This window comes from Suncus etruscus, chromosome 9 (genome assembly GCF_024139225.1).
Source record: "Suncus etruscus isolate mSunEtr1 chromosome 9, mSunEtr1.pri.cur, whole genome shotgun sequence".
NCBI lineage: Eukaryota > Metazoa > Chordata > Mammalia > Eulipotyphla > Soricidae > Suncus > Suncus etruscus.
Genome location: NC_064856.1, coordinates 73,019,368 through 73,037,946, shown reverse-complemented (window position 1 = coordinate 73,037,946; position 18,579 = coordinate 73,019,368). Strand labels below are relative to the sequence as shown.

Here is an 18,579-nt window from a genome sequence, read left to right as displayed (position 1 = left end):
GGGCATCTAGGCTGTTTCCAAAGTCTGGCTATTGTAAATAACACTGCTATGAATATAGATGTGAGAAAGGGATTTTTGAATTGTATTTTTTGTGTTCCTAGGATATATCCCTAGGAGTTGTATAGCTGGATCCTATGGGAGCTCAACTTCCAGCTTTTGGAGAAATCTCCATATCTCTTTCCACAAAAGTTGGACCAGACGGAATTCCCACCAGCAGTGAATAAGAGTTTCTTTCTCTCCACATCCCCGCCAACACTGCTTGTTCTCATTCTTTCTGATACGTGCCAATATCTGTGGCGTGAGATGGTACCTCATAGTTGTTTTGATTTGTATCTCCCTGATGATTAGTGATGTGGAGCATTTTTTCATGTGCCTTTTAGCCATTTGTATATCTTTTTTGTCAAAGTGTCTCTTCATTTCTTCTTCCCATTTTTTGATGGGGCTAGATTTTTTTTTTCTTGTAAAGTTTTGTCAGGGCCTTGTATATTTTGGATAATAACCCCTTATCTGATGGTTACTGGATGAAAAGTTTCTCCCACTCAGTGGGTGGTTCTTGTATTCTGGGCACTATTTCTTTTGAGATGCAGAAGCTTCTCAGCTTAATATAGTCCCATTTATTTATTTCTGCTTTCATTTGTTTGGAGAGTATGCTTTCCTCTTTAAAGATACCTTTAGTCCCAATGTCATGGAGTGTTTGACCTACATGTTGTTCTATATACTTTATGGTTTCAGGTCTGATATCTAGATTTTTAATCCATTTGGATTTTACCATTGTACAAGATGTTAACTGGAGATCTAAGTTATCTTTTTTACAAGTGACTAGCCAGTTGTGCCAACACCACTTATTGAAGAGGCCTTCCCTGTTTCATTTAGGATTTCTTGCACCTTTATCAAAAATTAGGTGACGGTATATCTGGGGAACATTCTCTGAATACTCAAGCCTGTTCCACTAATCTGAGGGTTTGTCTTTATTCCAATACCATTCTGTTTTTAATAACTATTGCTTTGTAATACAGTTTAAAGTTGGGGTAATACCTCCCATATTCCTTTTCCCAAGTATTGCTTTAGCTATTCGTGGTTGTTTATTATTCCAATTGAATTTCAGAAGTGTTTGATCCACTTCTTTGAAAAATATCATGGATATCTTTAGAGGGATCGCATTAAATCTGTACAAAGCTTTGGGGAGAATTGACATTTTAATGATATTAATTCTGCCAATTCAAGAGCAGGGTATGGATTTCCGTTTTGGGTGTCTTCTCTTATTTCTTGTAGCAGGGTTTTATAGTTTTCTTTATATAGGTCCCTCACATCCTTAGTCAAGTAGACTCCAAATTATTTGAGTTTATGTGAGACTAATGTGAATGGGGTTGTTTTCTTAATATACATTTCTTCCCTATCATTATTGGTGTATAAAAAGGCCATTGATTTCTGTGTGTTAATTTTATAGCCTGCTACATTGCTATATGCATCTATTGTTTCTAAAAGTTTTTTGATAGAATCTTTAGGGTTTTCTAAGTAGAGTATCATGTCATCTGTGAACAGTGAGAGCTTGGCTTCTTCCTTTCTTATCTGGATTCCCTTGATATCTTTTTCTTGCCTATTCACTATAGCAAGTACTTCCAGTACTATGTTAAATGGGAGTGATGAGGAGGGGGCAACCTTATCTTGTACCAGAGTTTAGAGTAAAGGCTCTCAGTTTCTTTCCATTGAGGATAATATTTGCCATTGGCTTGTGATAAATGGCCTTGACTAGATTGAGAAAGGTTCCTTTTATTCCCATCTTGCTGAGAGTTTTTATCAAGAATAGATGTTGAACCTTATCAAATGCTTTCTCTGCATCTATTGATATGATCATGTGATTTTTATTTTTTTTCTTGTTTATATTGTGTATTATGGGTTTTGAGAAAAATGAAAAACATTTGTGTAATGATACTCAGAGACAACATAGAGGAGGACTAGAGGGTCCAGCTCCTGACATGAAGCTCACCACAGGGATTGTTTAGTGCAGTCAGAAATAATTACACTGAGAACTATCATAACAAAATGTGACTGAATGAAGGAAGTTTAAAGCCTGTCTAGAGTACAGGCAGGTGTGGGATGGGGTGGAAGGACACTTGGGATATTGGTCATGGGAATGTTGGACTGGTGAAGAATTTTATATATCTAAATCTATATATTAAAAAATCAAAAAAAGAAAAGATAAGGCCTCCCAATTCTTACCACAGGCTGTGTTCTTTACACTGACTGTATAGAAAGAGGAGGTACAGTAAATGCACCCCATTTATACCTCAACACAGGCACTTTGCCTGGTCTGTATTGTGAATTGGGGGACAAAAAAAAACATTATGTCATTGTCAACTCACTCAAATGTAGCAAGGCTCAACAAAAGCAAATGTGACTCAAGACACTGGTGAAGAATTTGTTCACACACATCCATAGTAAGGTGTAGATAGTATTCCACTATGCAGCTGTCAGGGAAAATGAATCATGAAATTTTCCTATACATAAATAAACATGAAAACTATTATGCTGACTGAAATAAGTCAGATGGAGAGAGAGACACACACAGAATAGTCTCACTCATCTGTGGGGTTTAAGAAAAAATAAAAGAGAGTACTATAATAATACCCAGAGACAAAAGAGAAGAGGGCTAGGAGGACCACAAAGCTTACCACAAAGATTGGTGAGTGCAGTTAGAAAAATAACTACACCAACTGGTGTAATGAGTGAGAGAAATAGAATGCCTGTCTCAAAGACAGGCAGGGGTTGGGGTAGAAGGGAGATGGGGGACATAGGTAGTGAGAAAGTTGTACTGGTGAAGAAGGTGTACTTTTAATGACAGAAACACAACTACAAACATGTTTATAACTATGGTGCTTAAATAAAAATATTAATTTAAAAAAGGTAGGAATGGAATGGAAAAGGTTTCCATGTGCCTCTTACTCTCAAGTATATACTAACTTCACAACAGTTTGAAAGCTTAGAAAAAAATATCCTTTATAAATTCGGGTCTTAAGTACTAAGTAACTGCTTAGGATGGTAAGCTCAACATCTTCTAGAAAAAGACCATATAATCTATAAATAATCACTAAATGATTAATTTGCCACATCAGTACATATTTCACTTATTCCTGTAAATATGTATTCTCTATCTTAGAAATATTGTGGGCATGGAAGATCAGAAATGCCCTTTTTTTCTGTTCAGAATAAGGTAAATTTAATAAATCTTGGAGGTTTAAATATGTCTGTTGGTTAAGAAGATAATACTTTCACTTTTAGAGAGATCTGTGTCCAGCTCGCAGCTGTCAGATGAAAATATTGACTTAAGCTTATAGAACTGCTATAAAATAGTAACATCTACTTTCTCTAGACAAAGTTCAAAACCATTATTATTTTGAAAGGAAAACCTTTTAAGTCAGATACATAGCTCAATTTTATGACGTTAGTAATAGGTTTAAAAATATCCTGATATATTTTTCTAGTAGTTATACCCTTGATATTTCTATTTTTTCTTAATGTTGTTTTATTTTTGTAATTATGTTTGGTTTGAGCCCCACACTTCATGGTTTCTAGTGATTGTTTCTTGTTTTGTGCTTAAAGGTTACTAGTTATGGTTCTTAGGAGACCACATGAGGTGCCAGAGATGAAACCTGAGTTGGACATATGCAAAATAAGTGCCTTACCTTATTATACTATCTCTCTAACACCTTGATACTGTTTTTTTGTTTGTTTGGTTTGGTTTGGTTGTGTGTGTGTGTGTGTGTGTGTGTGTGTGTGTGTGTAGGGAAGGCCACAGCTAGCAGCGCTCAGGGATTATTCTTGGCTCTGCCCTCAGAAATTATTCTTAGCAGGCTTGGGTGACCATATAGGATGCCGGGGATCACCCAGGTCACGTGAATGGCAAATGCCCTACCACTCTGCTATCACTCTGGCCCCTTGATTTTGGTTTTTAAACTATGTTGTATCCAAAAATTTAGAATAAGCATATGAGCATATTATATAGTGAGGGATTCCCAAGCAATCTTTTAATTTTTAATATAAAGTTAATTATTTGATTGTATGACCATGAAATATACAGTTGCAAAATTGTTCATGATTAAGTTTCAGCCATATCCAGAGACAACAAAGTTAAGGGTCAGAAGGACTGGATCACAATATGAAGCTCACCAAAAAAAGTGGTGAATGCTGTTAGGGAAATAACTACATTAACAACTAACATGAGAGAAGTAGAATGCCTCTCTTGAATACAGGCAGGGGTGGGTGAGGAGGGAGGTTGGCATTGGTGGTGGGAAAGTTGCACTGGTGAAGGGAGGTATTCTGTTTATGACTGAAACCCAACTACAATCATACTTGTAATTATGGTGCTTAAATAAAGATTTTGTAAAATTAAAAAAAGAAATGTTAAGTTTCCATGATGTTATTTATTCTTGTAGCATAATTACTCCAATTTATCAAATTCAAAAATTTTATATCTAGAAACACCAAAACTTATGCTCAGTTTACTCTTTAAAACCATTATAGTTATAAGACTTTCAACAAAATAGTTTCAGCCATATAATGTCCAACAACCATCCCTTCATTGGTGCACATTTCCCCACCACCAAAGCCCCCAGTTTCACTTGCAACCTCTATTCTGCCCTTTCCTCTGCCTGCAGTCATTTTTCTTATTTGTCTCTCTCTCTTCCTTTATGTGGTTTGCATAATGTTACTGCAATAATTTGCATATTGTTTATTCATATCACTTTATTTTCTTTCATCACATTTATATAGTGTGATCATTTTCAACTATCACCGTCACAGTGTCCCTTTCTCTTCCCTAACTGTATGCCACTGTTATTTGTGGAAAGCTTCTTTTTTTTTTTCTTTTTTTTCTTTTTTTTTTTTTTTTGTGGTTTTTGGGTCACACCCAGCAGTGCTCAGGGCAAACTCTTGGCTCCATGCTCAGAAATTGCTCCTGGCAGGCACAGGGGACCATATGGGAAGCCGGATTCGAACTGATGACCTTCTGCATGAAAGGCAAACGCCTTAGCTTCATGCTATCTCTCTGGCCCCCGTGGAAAGCTTCTTACCATAAATTGGTCCTCCTGTCCCACACTTATTTAACCAACTGGGCCAGGTATTTAATGCTAGAAGCACGAAAATGTGACTTTCTTCAATCTGTGCAAGTAAATGAACCATTAGGGCTACTTCATTGGTTCTTTGATGCCATAATAAAGGGTAAAATATGGTCTCTTGCATGTGTCTTATTATGTACCATCTTTTTAGCCTTCACAGTAAATATATTAATTCAATGCAGTGATTCTCAAGGTATAGTCAGAGGACTATGAGAAGTAGTGATGTGCTGTAGCAGACTTCTGTTATCTAAAAAATTGTCCTTCTTAAGAGCTTCTAAGCCAGGTTTTAAAACTAGTCTTTATTGTAGTCCCAATACAAGAACTCTTCCAAGACCTCCCTGCCGCAAATCTTTTGCCAATCTGATGGAGGTCAGGGGGTGTGATGGAAAGGTGCCTGGGAACCCACACACTATAAGAAATACCCAAAAGTCAATGGGAAAACATGTACTCTCAACATAAACATAAGACCTGTATTACACCTCCTCTTTACCTGCCTTTCCCCAAATGTAAGGCAGTCTTCTGCATCACTTTGGTCCTTTAAATACTTCGTTAATTCATTTTTCAACTGTCTGTTCTACATATACATATGTGAACACATACATTTTTAATCCTATTTTTTTTTATCTTTTTTTGGGTATGTGACCTGTTTCTGTTTTCCTTTCAGTCCACCCCCAAATGCACCAACAATATACTGTAGCACTATTTCTCTCTGCAAAGGCACACTAAAAAAAGGGGAAATCTTACACATAAAAAAGAGCTCTTATCTATTAGAGATAGGAACTCATAGTTGTTTACAATACAGGGATAACTCCTACCTTGAAAATATGTCATGCGGAATCAACTTAGACCTCAGGAGATTAGATCCCATCCTTTCAGCCTTGAACCGTGGATCCCAGACACAGAAACGGCACAGTTCTTCACAACAACTGCAGGAAACAAACCCCATCCGGGACAACCTTAATACTACTGGAACACCAACGAGTGCCAGTTCTAATACGATATCCTGACAACGAGGAAAATGGGAACAACATGACCTAAGAACAGGTTATCCTACCTTACCAGCCATCGATAAGTCAAAATCAGAAGTCTTGTCACCCGTTGGTAGGTCCAAAAACCAAGATCGCGATTTACAGATGACTGGCTACTAGAACCACGACCAGACTGTATATATCTTGGGACCAATAAAAAAGCCCTAGTCTAGGGTTTGAACTAAGACCTGCACAGCAACCATGATCCCCAGTTCCAAAGGTCTGGCAGAGACAACTGTAAGGGAATGGGGCTTCTGGAAACACAAGGAAAGGCGTTATCCTAGGTGCCAAGACCAAGACCACCAACCACAGAAGATGGATTAAAATGACACTGAGAAAACGAAACTTCTAGAACCACAATGACTGACTTCATCATAAGCCCCATCCCTGGAACTATGCAGATACTGAGATCGATAGATACAGAGGTCTGATTGTATCACCTAGGATGGAACAGAAGTCTTCCAAACAGCACAAAAACACCCCCGGGAGAGTAAAGGATCCTGAACAGAGGCTATAGTTGATCCCGTGACAATATACTCCAAGGGCGGAGAAACCCCATATCTCTTAGGCCAAGTGAATTCCTTTTGGAATGACCCCAATATTTACTGTGCCAAGGCAGGAGGGAAAGAAACAAACAAAACACAAAATATTATTTATCTTTTTATATATATTATTTTTTATCTTCATTTATTATCATTATTATATTTACCTATCTATTTTTGGTTGACTTCTTTGTTTTGGTGTGGTTATTGAAGCTGTTGCCCCCATTACACTTTTTCTTTCCTTTCCTTTCCTTTCCTTTCCTTTCCTTTCCTTTCCTTTCCTTTCCTTTCCTTTCCTTTCCTTTCCTTTCCTTTCCTTTCCTTTCCTTTCCTTTCCTTTCCTTTCCTTTCCTTTCCTTTCCTTTCCTTTCCTTTCCTTTCCTTTCCTTTCCTTTCCTTTCCTTTCCTTTCCTTTCCTTTCCTTTCCTTTCCTTTCCTTTCCTTTCCTTTCCTTTTCTTTTATTATATGCTCTGCCATGTTTCTTATCTCAAGACCGTGGCGGTTTTTTTTTTTTTTTTTTTTTTTTTTTTTGTGGTGCTTAGCGTTATTGTTGGAGTCCTCACTGGATATTTGACACTTCTTTTTGTACTGGTGGAGTGTTTCACCTTTTTCTCCTTCGTCTCTCTGAGGAGACCCTCTAGAAGAATTCTGCTTATTTTCTGTGTATTAGACCTTTACCCCAGTTTACTACTATTCCCTTCTTCAAATAAAACCACGTAAATTGAACTAGCTAGTCCTGCCCCCCAGTTAGAGGGGGAGATAAGGGAGGCACCAGGACCAAACAGGTACAAGACTACTAAGTATTAGGCTAGATACAGAGTGAACAACATATTCTGGCAGCCCTAGGGGTGAGGGAAGAGCATATGGGAGGCAGGACAAAAACAGAGGTGTAGGGAGGACAAATTGGTGATGGAAATCCCCCCTGATTTGATGTAAATATGTACCTAAAATATTATTATCAACAATATGTAAACCACTATGAACAAAATAAAAATTAAATAAAAAAACCTAGTCTTTATTAAAAATTAAACTTAAATATTATAGTTAAATTATATTAAAGTTACTGATACAGAAAGCCTACCCATTTCCAAATATTATATGGCATTTTTCTATTTCTAGGCTCTTGGTATTTATATCTATTCAGGCTCAAATATTATATAATGATATGCTACTGTACATTTTACCCAAGGTGACATTATTAGTCATGTTGAGGATATTTGCACTGGAGAATAGAAAATCCTTTTTTTTCTTTATTGGCATACTGATTATCAAAGCAGGATTAATGTAAAATCTGATGTGAAATTCCAATTGAGATCATTTAAAATGATTTTTAAAAACTCAAGTATGCCAGATGAATAATGATAGATATATGATGATATCATATATATAATATATATGTGATGTATATGTATATATATATGATAGTTAGCATTACTGCATGAAGGAATGCAATGGTTGAGTGGAGGAGGAGAAAGATTGATGTGAAATAAATGGAGACAGGAGTCAATGGGGATTCAAGTACATTAGTGGTGTTAAGAAAAAGAACTAAATATCCAAGCTATAGAGTCAAAAACAATTAAATCATGAGTCTCAAACTTTAACAACAAAACTTAAAAATGTGTGTGTATGATGGCAGGCTGGGGTGAAAGTGGAGGCATGAGATGGATTCTGGAACTTTGATGGAGGGAGGTTGACACTGCTGGTGGGATTGGTGCTGACATATTGTATGTCTAAAACTCAACTATGAATAACTGTAAATCACAATGCTTTAAATAAAAAATTCAAAAGTCGTAAGAAAGTATTGGAGACTTAATATGGAGACCTGATATAGTTAAATTAATTTAAATATTTCATTTCAAATATAAAATGTACTAATGGTAAATCTTCCCATTAAAAACACATACAGTACAAAGATACTTGGTGCTGAGGCTTACTAGACATTGTAGTGATAATTTAGCAATGTTTCTAAAGAACATGTGTTTTCATTGTATAATTAAATATAATATAATACTATGTGACAGCTAGGCTCAAAGCGATATAAAATCAGGATCTTCCTATGACTTATTATTTTATTAATATACAATGCTATATAGCAAGAAAATTAATAATAAATAATGATTTAAATAATACTAGATAGATAATAAAGAAAGTAATCAAATACATTAAAAATAAGTTAAAGAATAAATTATTTTATGTAGTATAAAACTATAAAACTGTTTCTCACTCATCTTTATTTTTCATAAAAATGTGTCGATTTTTAAATAAAAACTTATTTCTATTTTTGAGTGAATACACAAAGTTTTCTACACTGTTTTAAAATCTAATATCTTAAATATTGATTGAGGCTTGCTCTTCAAGCCAATGTTCTTCTTTGTATATGTATCTCACTTGATTATCTCTGTATCTTTGCTTGCCTATTTCTACTTTAGAGAAGACTTTTCTCTCTAGCATTTGCTTTGCCTTTTTTCCCCTCACATTTTTCTAATTAAGTTTCAATAAAAAACATTTTTGTTTCACCAAAAAAATAGTGTAGAATGGTGCAATTCACAAAAGACAAGACATTTTAAGACCCTGGATAAATATTTTAGTATGAAGGATCTCAGTATCAAAGATTAGGGAATCATTGCTTTCATAGTTGCTTTCATGCAGCTGTTGTCTTGGACTATTGTCAATGTAGCATGCTCGTACATCCATGTATGGTATAGAAGATTTAAAATGTCTGGTCTACCACATTGATCATAAATGCTGATAATTATGCCAAAATTGAGGACAAGTCACAGATGTAAAAAGGTTGAACTCTCTTTGGACTTGGTACAATAGTCTAATTATGAAAGTAGGCATATATTTTTATGCTTCTGTGTTCTTAGGAGATTAATTTATAAAATTAATTTAAGGCCTATTAGAATCTGTTTTCCACATATAAAATTGGCAGCGCTAGACAAGAAGTTCTATTTGTTTTAGTTCTTATGACTATGTATACATGGAAATAAAAACAGCAAGAAGTTGTTTCGCTTTGTCATTTTTTGTTTTTTCTTAATTTTTTGATAAAATCTTTATTTAAGCACCATGATTACAAGCATGACTGTAGTTGGGTTTCAGTCATAAACAGAACACCCCCCTTCACCAGTGCAACAGCAATATTCCACCAGCAATGCCCCCCCCACCCCTGCCTGTATTCGAGACAGGCATTCTACATCTCTCATTAACATTGCACCAGGTTCATATCAGCTCTGTTTTTAAGAATCTTACCCTCCTAAATTTTTATCTCCATACAAAAATTAACATTAGATCACTTATTGTAATTAAAGGAATTATTGTTTCGATTATGAGCAATTCTGACCATTTTTGTCCTAATCCACCACCATACAGCAGATATAAAAACAGAATGTGAACCAATAAAACGCCATGCTTTGGTATTTGGTTTGTCCAGGCTTTGGAAAAAATGAAACATTTAAAGTAGAATTTACTAAAGCAAATTATTGCTCAGGACCTTCTTTGCATCTCCTCACAGTAGCACAGTGAGGTAGAAGGACATGAGCAGCTTGAGTGTGTTGTCTATTCTGTGCAAACAGCACAAATTAGAATCTGCTTGGTTTCCTTGAGTATATGTGGATTATCCATATTAATTCCAGACAAGTCTGAGTCTCCTTTGTCTCTGAAATCACTGCGGCAAAATGTAAATGATGGAGAAAATAAAAAGCCCTTGCCAAGAACGCAAAGGCCTTCACTTTCATGTCACATCTGCTCCTCCTTTCCCCTTATGCACCCATATCAGAGCTGGTAGTGCAATTGCTTCCCTGTCCTCTAGGAATTCAATTTCCACAACTACTTCCAACTTGGAGCCAAGTGTCAGGAAAGAAATAAAATAAAAAAGCAGCCTTGCTTGGCGCTTTGCAAAGACTCAGGAAGCTGGTGGATGAATGAGCAGTGAAGGGTGTGCTCTGCACTGCACAAACCTCATCTAGCGACCATCTTGGAATTAGAGCTTTGCTAACATAGCTTCCAGTACCTACTGCCAGAAAGCAGCTCACTCAGGGCTGGGTGGGAGAAGAGAAGGGGAGGAAGGTATACTCTGTCTCAGGTCCACCCCAGAGCCTGGTAGCATCTGCTGGCCTCAGGCGCGGTAGAAGACCAGGCACTTGTCAAAGGAAGCAAGGCGACTGCACGCCTTCCTTTAATTCTACAGAAGGTCGTTTCCTTGCCGCCCTCCTCTGTGAGGCACGTGCAGTGGCCATCGCCATGGCAACGTCCTTTTCTTCCTCTGTTTCATTATTGAACAGCTGAGACACAGAGCAGCCCTGAACTTGTTACTGCACCAGTTAATGCGGTCCTCTGAGGGCTTAGTTTCCTAACTATTGTTCTGTGCGCAACTGGCTGCTTCCTGAAGCTAGAAAAATCCACTCGTGTGTTTTCAATGTGCTTTCTGCATCCCCTGCAGCAAGTATGGCAGCGAACAGAATTTTTCTCCAACAAGAAAATGCTATAAAATAAACTGGAAAGATCAAGGTTCATTGTGAAACCTTCTTTATGAATAGGAACCCTGGAAACACTTTGACTGAAGGGTTTAGTTTCAACAGATTAAAAACTACCAGTAATGATAAATGTGATTACCTTCTTTCTCCCTCTTGCCTATAATTAATATTGGAAGGTGATCTCTCTAAATATAGCCTTTCACAATGCCCAGTTAAGAAACATTTGTGGAAGAAAATAGTTAGTAGGTATTCCTTTTATCTTCTAGTAATTGATAGCAATTACCTTAAAAAGACAAAATTGTAAATGCTCATTAGTAATCAAAGATAAACGCAACTACAAGTAGCAATGGTATGCTATCGGAAGAATTTCATTTGTTTTTAATTATAGCCACTGTTGAAAAGGATGTGCAAAACACTAACCTATGGCGAGCAAGTTAATAAATTGCTACAATCTTCCTGGAGGTAATACAATTGGAGAAATAATTGTAGATTTGAACAAAATATAGCTACAAGCTCCTAATAGCAGCAATGTTTATAAGTTATTTTCTAGTGAGAGGTATAAAACTAGGATTGGATAAAGAAATAAATACAAAAAGATACTGAGTACACTTTAAAGTGAAATGAAAGAATACATAATTCCTGGAAAGCAATGTTTAATGATTCATGCTAAAACCAGATATTAAGTAGTGATTAATCTAATCCCAAATAATTAATTATATTTAAATAGAGACATGTTCATGATTATTTCTGGTAGAATTACACGTTATTATTTTTCTTCTTTATTACTCTTTTTATGGCATCGAAAATCTTTTTTTTTTTTTTTTAGGTTTTTGTGTCATATCCGGTTGTGTTCAGGGGTTACCCCTGGATTGGCTGCATGCAAGGCAAAATGCCCTACTGTTGTGCTATCTCTCTGGTCCCTGGAAATCATTTTTTATTGGACAACAAATTCCTTACGACATGTAATTTCATCCCATCAACATGTCCAATGTGTTTTATAAGCAGATAAATATATTTATAATATAATTGTAATGCATTTACACATAGATTAAAATCTTATCTTCAACGGATATCACATTTAAAAGAGACCTGGAACACTCTCATTCAATGTTTTTTTCAGATATCCAAGAACTTGCATTTAGTTTGGAAAATAAGCATTTTTTAATTCTTTACATACTGCCAAAGGAATCCAAAAAGGAGTTTCACTGAAAAAATAATCATATTAAGGAACAGTCAAAACATGTTAATGTCATAAACCTTTAGGGTCATAAACCTAAAACCTTAATCATTAAGAGTTCCGTTTTGTTCTCATTCTCAAGCTGCAAAATTACACAATAAAAAGCTGTTGGTGTAAAGCGGAAATTTGTTTGTGGTGCTGAGAGACCTGGTGCCCCTACCCAATTGTGTTTCAAGTGAAATCCTTTAAAACTTCCCTATCTTTGGTCTCTGTAATCAAGCCCCAGAACAGCAGGAAATGGTCATTTATCTCATTCACTCATCATACTTGATCCTTCAAGGAAACTGCTCTCTTCCTCCTGTGTCAAGTGAACCTGGCTTTAGTCAAGTAGATTGTGAGACGCTCTAGCAGTGCACTCACGGTACATCATTTCTATGGAAGATTCAAGAACCCAAATATGATAGAAACTATGAAAGTTCTTCTTTTCAAGACTTAAAAACTACTCTCTGAATTAACTTTAAGAAAATATATAGTTTTGGATAAAAATCTAGATAAAATAATGTTTGATTTAATATAAATGTGTTAATTAAAAATTGTAGACGCTACATAAATGTCCAATAATTAGAGAAATTATGTTGCAGCTGGTTTGATAAAAAATGTTAAATATTTATTAATGAGGAAAATAGGATGAATAGTCAATGAGGCCTGAAGTGTTCACCACACAGTATTAAGTAGTAATATATAAGTATTTTAAATATAGATTGTACAATGAGAACCCATTTTTATAAAATACTGCATATATAATTAACATGTTAGTTATTTAACTACAAATCTAAGTTAAAAAATCAAGTATGAGTTGCAAGTTATTTACATCTTAATATTCCGGTTCAATTCATGGAAAATAAGCTTTTAGTGACTAAGTAATTATTAATAAAATATCAATGGGAAAAAGGTTTTATTAGCATTCAGAGAAAGGGACTATTTGTGTAATAAATTTGGGGTTATTTTGTAGGCACCTAAAACACTTTCTAAGAATCAACTTTATTAGCTAAATAACTAAAGGATTTTATACCCTCATATGCTTATTAATTTGGGATAACATATTTTTTGTCTTTCTGTCCTATCTAATTATTATAGATGATAAGACACAATTCACCTGAGAACTAATGTTTACAACATTTTACAGCATTTACTAAAATGATTAAACCAAGGACTGGATAGAGAGTACAAGGGTTAAGACATATTCATCCCTGGCATGCAACCGACTCTAATTTTATATCCAGCATCACATGGTCACCGAACATGATTGAGTGTATTCTGAGTATCAATAGCATGTTCCAGGTAATCCCTGATATACTGAATGGACAGGGAAGTACCTCATTTTGACATCCTTGCATTGTATCAGTAACCAGGTAGACCAAAAATTACTTACAGGAGTGCTGGGTCCCAAAGTCCTGGCTAGTAAGTTCCTATAAAACATTTTACCCAATAATCTTAATGAATAGCTCAATTTTATGCTTTTATAGGTCCTAAATAAGCATTATGCTCTGTATTCTGGTCTGATTTTTCATATACTTCTTTTGTGATGAACAGTTGATTATATGACTCTTAGGCAGAACATAAAGGCTACTCAGTGTAAATGACCAAACTTCTCAGATATAAAATGCAATATTACCTGCTCTTTGTTAATCACAAGAACCTTAAGTCCTGATCCGGCCATTACCATATCCTATACAGAGGTATAGTGTGTTGTTACACAAATAGATAATTACTAAAAGCTAAATATTGTTTTTTCTAAAAATAATAACTTTAGTTAAGCACCATGATTACAAGCATGTTTGTAGTTGGGTTTCAGTTATAAAAACAAGAATACCCTTTTACCAATGCAACCCTCCCACCACCAATGGTAGAATGCCTGTCTCGAATATAGGCAGGGGGTGGGAGAGGAGGGAAATGGGGGGCATTGGTGATGAACATTGTTCTAACTCTCTCATCATACCTATGTTATATTCATTGACCTACTAATATTCATCTTACACTACTTGTAAATAAAAACCTGAGACAAAGAAAGGTCAGGGTGAAAGTACAGTGGGTAGAATGTTAGCCTTGTAAACAAATGGCCTGGGTCTAATCTCCAGCATCCCATATGGTCCCGCAAGCCCATTAGGAATTCATTCTGAGTGCAGAGACTGGAGTAACACCTGATCATTTCTATGTGGGGCCACAAAGCAAAAACAAAACAAAAAACAACAGATAAAGAGATATTAATATCAGCTATTGTAGTCCCCATCATCTACAATTAATAACATTAGCGTAAGAACCTCTGGAACTAGATTTAGTTCTTAACTAAATTACAACCATCCGGATTATGCAGCTATCTATGTAAATTACTAACTTCCATGACATTCTGCTTTAAGCTCAGTTTTAGCTCAGTATAAAAGTTCCATTCACATAGCCATGCTCTGATTCTTCTTTAATGCATAGATGTAATGTAATGTGTCTAAATAGAGTTGTAGAGTTATGCCAGTATAACGCCCACTTGGCTGTCAAAATATAGCCTTTGTTTTAGTAAAAGTTTCATAAATCTGTATCCATTTTCTGGGAGGCAAGAGAAAATGTTATGAAGGCATGTTAAGATTTTATCAAATATAAAGTTGGACAATTTTCTACCTACTAAAAAATTGAGTCACATTGGACTGGGGTATAAACAACCACAGGGGGTTTACAAAAGATAGTTTTCTCATGAGAATGGATAAAGGACTCAGCATACCTTGATGAATCAACCTTAAACTATTCAAAATATGTCCCATTTTTAACAGTTCACACCTTTGTACACACATTTTATAGGCAGATCTGAAATTCATATTTTATTCATATTAATATTCTTAAATAGCAAAAGTTTTTAATTGCTGGTTTAAATCAAACCATTTATTGGATTGGTTAAATCAGTATAAATAAGTTTATGAATTAAAATATTTTTGATAAATATTTGACACAATGGCATTTTTATTGCATCAATCTTTACAATTTGCCTCATTTTGCTATTGTGCTCACATTTTTTGGTTTTGTTTTTATATTTTTGGGGGTGCCACACCTGGCAAGCTCAGGGGACCATATGAGATACTAGAAATCAAACCCAGTTGATTAAGTAAAAGACAAACACCCTACCCACTGTACTATTGTTCTCTCCCTCTTTGCTCTGAAATATCTTTATGACTTAACCTGGAAATAAATGAGTTCATACATTGAAAGCAACATAAAACTGACTCTGTTTGAGTATATGGCTTGAATTTTACTTTGGACTTCTAGATTATTTTTTCTCATGGAGGTAAAGCTAAAATTTCCCTGTATGTGGTTGGGAGCTAGCCCACTGGGCCAAGGACTCCAATGAGAAACCAAGTCCTGGGGCTATGATTTCTTTCTTGAATCAGTGGCTGAAAACTCTGCCCTTTCACAGGGCTTGAACCAAGATCTCATGTTTGCCTGCAAAGAGCTCTGCCTGTCCTTCTGCTAAGTGATCCGGGTATTAATTTTTTTTAAATAATTTTTATTTTGACCAAAGTAAATTACAAATCTTTCACAGTAATATTTTAGGTATATAGTGACATTGAATTAGTGTTGTCCACCAATGTTGTCCTCCTATTTCCAGCATGCATCCCATATTCCCCTCATTTGTTCGCTGGGCTGCTAGAATAAGTGGTCCCCTCTGTGTCTAGCTTGTTGTAGATTGGGTATCAATTCTGTTGTCATTGGCTTTGGATTTGTTGTTTAATTCTGATCATTTTTTATTTTTACTCAATGTTTATATGCCTGTTTGGCCTTGGTACCATCCATTATTTCCTCCTCAATTTATGAGGCAGAACAAGATGATTATAGTTATGTGGTTCTGTTTGAAGGAAAGGAAAAAGGAGGGGCAAAAACCAACAAACAAAAAACCAGAGTATTCTACCTAGATGTTATTAATATCAATATATAGAGGTAGTCCATTTAGAAGTTATAAATATCAATGTATAGAGGTTATAAATATCAATATATAGAGGGAATAAAGGAAGAAAAACATAACAAAAATAAAAAATATTCAGACAAACAAGAAAACTAAAGCAAAACAGAAAAAAAAACACAGAAAACAAACAACAACAATAACAAAAAAACTTTAAAAATCAAACAAACAACCCTGAACTTCGGGCTTGGGAGGTCTCTCTCCCTTCCCGGAGCAAGATTTTAGCCGGCATGGACGGCCAGCTGGCAGACCCCTCATGGGCCAGCGGCCTTTAAGTCCAGCCCAGGGTCAGGGGGGTCCGCAATTGGGTCACACGACCTCCCTCTCCCCCATTCCTCCGGATCTCCAGGTGGGTTTCTGGGAGGAGCTGACGGGGCACTCTGGCCGGGGGGGGGGGGGGGCTCCAGTCCCTCAACTTCGGGCTTGGGAGGTCTCTCTCCCTTCCCGGAGCAAGATTTTAGCCGGCATGGACGACCAGCTGGCAGACCCCTCATGGGCCAGCGGCCTTTAAGTCCAGCCCAGGGTCAGGGGGGTCCGCAATTGGGTCACACGACCTCCCTCTCCCCCATTCCTCCGGATCTCCAGGTGGGTTTCTGGGAGGAGCTGACGGGGCACTCTGGGTTTTTCCCCACCCCCAGGCCGGACCGGGACACTGGCCTAGGGTTGGGCTTAGGGGGTGGAGCTGGATCTGGTGGGTGGCAGAGAGGGGCTCAGCTATATCAGTATGTCACTGGTAAACTCATACCAGTCTACATTTTGCTAACCGCATGGGGGCTAGCGCCCCCGCACGAACATTTGCTCCTTCCAACCTTCAGTACCCCCGATTTACCCTTCTTTAACTTCAGTAACACATAGTTCTTATCTCTAATCTAAGACATACAGCATATCTAACAAATCCCAGAACTATTTAGAAGGACACAAATTGAACACATATCTTTTGAATATTTTATGGGTATTTTCTTTAACTGATGTAACTCTGTATATATTCTTCTACCATGATGTTTCTATTCACTTTTCATCTTATCTTTTCTTTGTAAGCTGTTAAGTAAGGATTGTTGGTGGAACTGTCCCTCAGTTTGATGCCTATGATTGAACTATGTCATGGAAATTTCTGGTCTTGTCCCTATTGCCTTTAGATGCACCAATAATGCCCCATGGCATTGATCCTTGTTTGCATAGACACATTAAAATGGGAAAAAAAATACATACAGATAAGTTCTTATCTAATAAATCTCAGTACAATGTACCTTACACCCTGAACATTGATATAATGAACTGGCACAGGCTTCAGAAGAATGGGCATCCTCCATACACGCCGGAACCAGGCAAGCTATCTACGAAACATCCAAGGTCTTTTAGAACAACAGCGGGAAGCAGTCCTCTACCAGGAAAGACACTACCAAGGGTCTGACATCGACCTCTTATAAAGAGACTTCCGTTTCCACCAAGAAGACTTGATAGCAACAATGACCTGCTCTACAGGACATGGTTCTCTCTAGTGCCCCTTAAGTGGGAGGTGAAACGAGAGGATGCTATGCACCATCCTGACTGCAATATGGGACATGCAGACTCCAGGATCTTTAATACAGAAGCATGATACCAACAACAGAGACTATGTGAGGAATGGAGGTGTATTGCCACTACAGAGGATGACTTGAATTGAACAAACTAATTTGCCTGGAGCCTAGAGTCAATCCTGTGCCAGGAAACTTCAGGGTTAGGGTCTCCTTGTATTTAGACCATAATTTGTCTTTCCATGTCCCTTATGTTTTGGTGGGCCTATGCAAACAAATGCCACTTGAATACCATTTTTTACTAGGTTCCCTTGACTCCAACCCTTAAGAAAAACAAGCCACTAAAACTTTTGAGGTTAACTTAAACTAGGTAGTATGTACATGGAACTAGAGAAATGTACTTTGCCCTCAATGTTTAAGGAGCTACATAAGTATAATGTCTATAGATTATATTGTGTGCTGCTAAGAAATAGTATGTACTACAACTGGGGATCTGAGGGACAAGTAATTGTACTGTACATGGGTTCAGTTTTGTTTTTCTAAATGCTCTTTGGCTGAAAGTTCAAGGCTGGGACATCATCGATGGGACTACCGAGAATGCTGTTTATGGGTGATTGGGCTTCCATTGTAACTTTACCCTGTCCTCTTCTTTACATCTTTGTTGTCATAATTAAAATAAAAAAAATATGAAAAAAAAATGTAAGATAAAAAAGAAAAAAAAATCAAACAAA

At 36.5% G+C, this 18,579-nt stretch overlaps 1 non-coding gene across 1 annotated transcript; it reads left to right on the top strand.

The window, feature by feature from the left end:
• Positions 1-2,203: 2,203 nt before the first annotated feature.
• Positions 2,204-2,336, top strand: LOC126019336 (small nucleolar RNA SNORA51). The gene has a single exon (XR_007499063.1). It is a non-coding gene; the product is annotated as a small nucleolar RNA SNORA51 (small nucleolar RNA).
• Positions 2,337-18,579: the final 16,243 nt, after the last annotated feature.